We start from the raw sequence: 5795 nt of genomic DNA, 5'->3' as shown, positions 1-5795 counted from the left end.
TATTTACCGCCTGAAGCAAGCCGGTTGCCCCATCACACTCACATGCATTACACCTAATACATCTGAGATGACAACAACTGTCAGCACCCTTATAATTTGGTAGTTTCCATCCTAAAGCTATGAATACCCATCCTTTCTGTGGAGTAACAAGGCGTAACGTATGTGACATGAAAACACACACGTTTGCCTGCACAAGTCTGTGCCTCTGCACTGAGGGTTTGATGCATTTCTCATAGTGGATTTCTACAAAACCTCCATATGTACATCTGCAAAAACCAAAATATTTCCTTAACTCCACATGCTAATGTCCTCTGTCTGCTGATCACTCCTTTCGATACCGAGAGATTAGAAACACATCAGGCTGCCATACTGGAACTTCGTCTGAAAAAAAAACAATGCTTATCTATGCATGTAAAATACACATTTTTACAGAAACTGCAGAAAAGCCTGTGTGCTACTACAACACAATTTCATTTGAAGTGTATGTAAACTATATGTGTAAGGTTTTATTTAATTACTTTAAAAGTTATGAGAGTAGCATGTCCATGGATCCTCAAGCATTAGTTAAGGGATCTTTAGCTAAGTTAGGTGGTTTTTGCTCTTTTTCAGCTAAATTTATGATTTGATGAAGTTCGATCTAATTTACAAGTGCAAGTTTTCTAGTCCAATTCCCACACGTCATCTAGGTTATTTGACTTGGTATTTTATTCAATAACTGACTTTGTACATGATGGTAGATATGTTTTGCCAAAGCACTAGAACAGTATGTTTTAGACGGTATATTATAGATTGAGAAAAGAATCTCTTAAACAATACATATTTAGAAAAATCAGATGTTCTGTATAGAAACCAAAAAATGCCTTGGCCTGTCATGTACCTTTGAGGAAAAGACATTTAAGAGTTGAAGAATAGCAGTGTAAGTCAGTGGGGGATACTGCCAGAGGTACAGGTGTCTTCAGAAGTGCGCTCCTTCCAGCTACCTGGGTTTCTAATATTGTATATCTGTAGTACAGCTCCTGTGGTACAGCCATAGACTTGCCTACATTGTGTTCCAACTACAGACACTAGTGTTGAATGGCTGCTTCTGTGGAGTGCGTGCACATGAGCACAACCAGGTGAGATACGAGGAGTGCTCGTGAGACTGGAGTCCAGCCACAGTCCAGCACTGCTCCCAGTGGCAGGATCGAGGCAGCTGGAGGCAGCAGGAGGCAATGGGAGGCAGCTGGAGGCAGCACAGTCCTTCCTGCTGGACAGACATTTGGGTTTTACTACTGTTGGCTCGTGCTCTTACTTAACGCTCTTTGCTTTTACACACCCAGTACATCCATTAGCTGCCTCTGAATGCGAGGACCACATGCTGTGATGTGCACACCAGCCACCTGTGCCACAGGGTCCTAACACATCCACTCCAACCTGCACCTGAAGAGCATGTGGAGAGGGCCGTTTTCGTATCCAAGCATGTCCCAGATCCCTAATCCACAAGGCAGCGTTTCCTGTTCTTTTGAATATGCGTCACACATTTCCCATTGGTTGTGTGCGTGTTCTATGCATTCTGCAGCGTTCTGGAGTCCTTTGCGCATACAGATCGGGAGCGGGGCCCCGTTCGGGCCAGCGCGGGGGGTCCTATGCCAGCACGGCTGTCCTCGCCGCGCCCGGCAGGAACATGTGCGATGCAGCTGAACAAACAGGCAACGCATTTGGCAGCACGTCTCCCACCAAGCTCGGACGCCCTGCACACAATGCAGGGTGATGTCATGCAACATGACTACGCAACGCACAGGCCTGAGCAGCTCAGCTCCAATGGAGGCAGGCTGCCAGACGGGCTCGGGTGTCACCCACATCACTGCCACAGCTCTGGCTGCGCTTTCCAGCGAAGGCTCGGCCGGCGTGCGGCACGGTGAGGACGCATTGGTTGAGCGCCCCAGCCCGAACCATATTAACACCCTCACACCCTCACACTCCAGGGATAATTCCAGGCAACAAACAGCAGTGCTGGGGTCCCCTAGGAGGACATTCTATGTTTAGACACACACACACACACACACACACACACAAACACAAACACACACTGCAAAGGCTGTAATCCTCGTGTGCCCCCCGTGCACACTGCTCTATGAATTCGGAGCCCTCGTGAGCAGTCACTATCGTTGTGCCCCATCTGTCTGTCCGTGCATAGGCAGCCAAGACAATTCCCAACATACTGCAAGGCTCTGGAGTTTGTAGGGGGGCCAGAGAGAGATGGAGAGAAAGGTAGAGAGAGGGAAAAGGAGGGAGAAAGAATGTATGTATTATTCAGTACCTCTACCACTCTAAGCCGTATCTGCTTTATGTGCTAGCATGCTGTCTACTAAACACCATCTGCTTTGTATGCATCTAAGTGTGCTGTTTAAAATGCTTGTGCATGGTCCAGTGCATTATGGTACCACAGCCTGGGAGTCCATTTCCCCGACGCTGCCCCACCACCCCCACCACCTCTCCACCACCCGCACTCATACCACCAGCGCTATTTAAGAGGCATTGTGGAGTCTGACTGGGGCAGCTGATGGAGAAAACAGAAAACACTAAGGGGGGCAGGAGGCCTAACTATTCCAGCTGGGAGCAGGAGGGAAGGGATCTGGTTTTAGAGAGAAACCCAGGAACAGGAAGGGACCAGTTAATGGCACACGCAGGCGTGGAGGGGTGGAGCACCAGGAACCCCGAGTGCACAAACCCTTTAAAACACATGCTAAATCTGGATTCATCACACTTACATCACAGTGTAATCGGCACCGGTTGAGTTAAATGGGAGTACATTCTCGTTAACGCTATCAACATAGAAAACTGCAAGTTTAGAAAATAATAAAATGTTTAAAAAGTCTGAGATATTTTCAAATGTTCAAAAAGTCTGTGTGTGTGTGTGTGTGTTCAAAAGAATGATACTGTAAGATAACACGTGGTTACTGTGTTACTGAAAGGTTTGAAAGGAGTTTCATTTCTCTCTGCTATCAGCAGCTTCTGAGTTTGTATAACTGATCTCTATATATATAGTCTAGTGCAAGAAAGGCACCCTGGAAAGTTTACAGCAAACATTCGGGGAAGAGAAAACCTGGTAGATAAATATACCCAAAATAAGACAATTATTTTTATAAAGCAAACGGCACATTTTCCCCTCCAAAAAAAGCTGCAGAAAATCCAGGAGTTCAAAATGGTTGGTGTCCGTCACAGTAGCGGAGAGCGAGGGAGTCTCTGCTTTCTCCTGGATACACAAACAATGGGGCTTTAAAGTCTAAATGCTTTTAACAGCTCCGCTCCCGGCTTGCCAGGCCTGGGGGTGTTCTCCTGCCTTTCCTGTGTGCCTAAATGCATTTCCCAGAAAAGCTCCCGGTCAATCAAATGCCAAACTCCAAACTCCAATGGCAACTCGGAATTCTTCGCTGGCTCTCATCTCCATCCATGGTGCATCTTAATCAATAATGCAAAAGGTCGCAGGACTTGTGTGAAAGGTCAATTTTATTGCTCTGGAAGGAAAACAGCACAAACAGCGGAGTAAGGAGCAGGCAGCGGAATCTCAGGTCTATGCTCGGAATAATGCTTGGAATGCCGCACGCCCCGGCACATAGCCGTCGGGGTCTACTATGTTGCTGCCCGGCATGTCAGCGATAGCAGAGGGCTGATGGATATTAGGACCCGGAGTGGGGTTGCAGATTCCACACAAGGCCTGTGAGAGACCCTGACACAGAGCTACCGACATGCTGCTGACTTCACACACAGCGTTTCCAGAAGGGCCCCTGGTTTGGCTTTTTAGCGGGGCCATAAAAATACATTAGTAATGAAGTATCTGGTGCAATGGCTGAATTGAAAACTTGCAACACAGTCTACTTTGCTGGTTTGGAACAAACTGCTAACCAAAATAGCAGAATAGCATTTAAAAAAAAAAAAAGTTAAAAAATGAACTTGGCTTTGGTTTTATTTATCAAATGATGGGGGAATTTTTGCTGTTATTAAAAGAACGTGATGAAAAAATGATCAATAAAGAGCGCTGGAGGCAAGGGAGAGTGAAAATATTTGAGATGGTCATGCTTTTCTCAACATTCCCAGACGACAGGACAACACACTGCACTTGTTAAACTTGCTTACTTCTTTCAACAATTTCACTGTTTTTAACAAGGCCAAAAGGAACCTTGGATGTGGAGAAATGGATCTTTATGTAAATTATGCAGTGGCAGATTCAGATCATTCACATGTCCATGGTGCCATTTACTGGGAGTGATAGCGCTGTGTATGCAGCATGTGTGTGTGTGTTTGTGTATGTAGGTGTGTTTGTTGATTTGTTTACATTTTTGCTTGTTTACACAAATGAAAGCTGTGTGGTTTCAGCTAATCTGGCCTCTGTGTGTGCGTGCGTGTGTGTGGCTGTGTCTGAGCATGTGTGCGTGCGTGTGTGTCTGTGTGTGTGTGTGCTTCTGTGAGTGTGTGTGAATGAGAGGAGGAGAGCCAGAACTTGGCAAAGACAGAAGGCCTTCCTGTTTTTCCCCAAAATCTATCTGCGTTAGGACTCCAAGACCAGGCTAAATCCCTCCAAAGCCCTGGTGCTGGGTGGAGTGGTTGGAGCAGGGCTCCTGGGTGGAGAGCTCAGGTGGATCACGCGTGGTGGCACGCGGCCCACTTTCCGGTCCCTCCGCCCAGCATTCCACTGAGCCCCACGGCCACATGCGGCTCTCTGCTCCTACACTCGCGCTCCTCTTCTAAGGCCGAACCCGAACGCTCTCACGCATTTCCTCCACTGAACTGCCTGTCCTGTGTGCGTATGTGAGGGCGGGCAATTCTCTCTGCTCGGTTATCTTAGGGCGGTCACATTTGTTCCTTCCACTGTTTAGGTTTCTTTCTTCGCCGTTTCCATTTTGAATCTTTATTTCTTAACACCCTCCTGTTTCTAGTGCTTCTTCCTCCTCTTCAGCAAACCGTGTGCACCTGCAAGTCCCGCAAACAAGGGAACACCTCTGGATGAGGTCAGAGCAGACCGTCCGGCCGAGCCAAAGCCAGGCTCCGTTTAACAGCCCTGTGAAAGTGCTGAGCTCGAGGGGCCCTCGCGTGACCCCACTGGGCAGCGTCCGGTGTGACGTGATGGCAGACAGGCGTCTCAGCCTCTGCGCTGCAGCCTGGCGCGTAACCGGCATGAGTGCAGAAGTAAGTAGCAGAGCCTGACTGGTGTCGCGCGCCGACTGCACACTGTGCTGAGCTTTTATATTGCACACACACACACACGGGCAAGTTTTACTGAGCCTGATGCCAGACCCAGGCCCTGTTCTGTTATAGGACAGAATGACCAATCAGGATTACGAACACGGGAGCTGCATGAGCAGTTAGCCTTGTGTTATGGGAAAGAAAAATAGAGGCAGAGAAAATCATTAGTCATCCATTTACTGTCACATCTCTCTCGCTCTCTCTCTGTCTCTCATATAATTGGTCAACCTCTCAAACCAGATTGCGGCCTGCTGACTTGTGTTCTTAGAGTAGGCCAAGCCAGTAAAAGCCATATTCATGCATAAACAGACAGCAGAACCTCTGGGGAGAGGAGAGAGAGTCATAAGGTCTTGGCATGCTTGTGTGCGTGTGTGTGTGTGTGTGTGTGTGTGTGTGTGTGTGTGAGAGAAAGCACACGTGTGTATGTGTGCATGTGCAATTAGGTGGAGGGACCCAGTGTTAATATCACCGAGTGAGATTCATATGCGTTCAAGCTGTAAAGTGTGGATCATGGACTGTGGGGAAAAGCCAGCAGACAACTGGCCTGGAGCGTTTCTGCTTGTTTGTGTGCT

The sequence above is a fragment of the Electrophorus electricus genome, chromosome 2 (genome assembly GCF_013358815.1).
Source record: "Electrophorus electricus isolate fEleEle1 chromosome 2, fEleEle1.pri, whole genome shotgun sequence".
Classification (NCBI taxonomy): Eukaryota; Metazoa; Chordata; class Actinopteri; order Gymnotiformes; family Gymnotidae; genus Electrophorus; species Electrophorus electricus.
Note: the sequence above shows the minus strand (reverse complement) of the source record.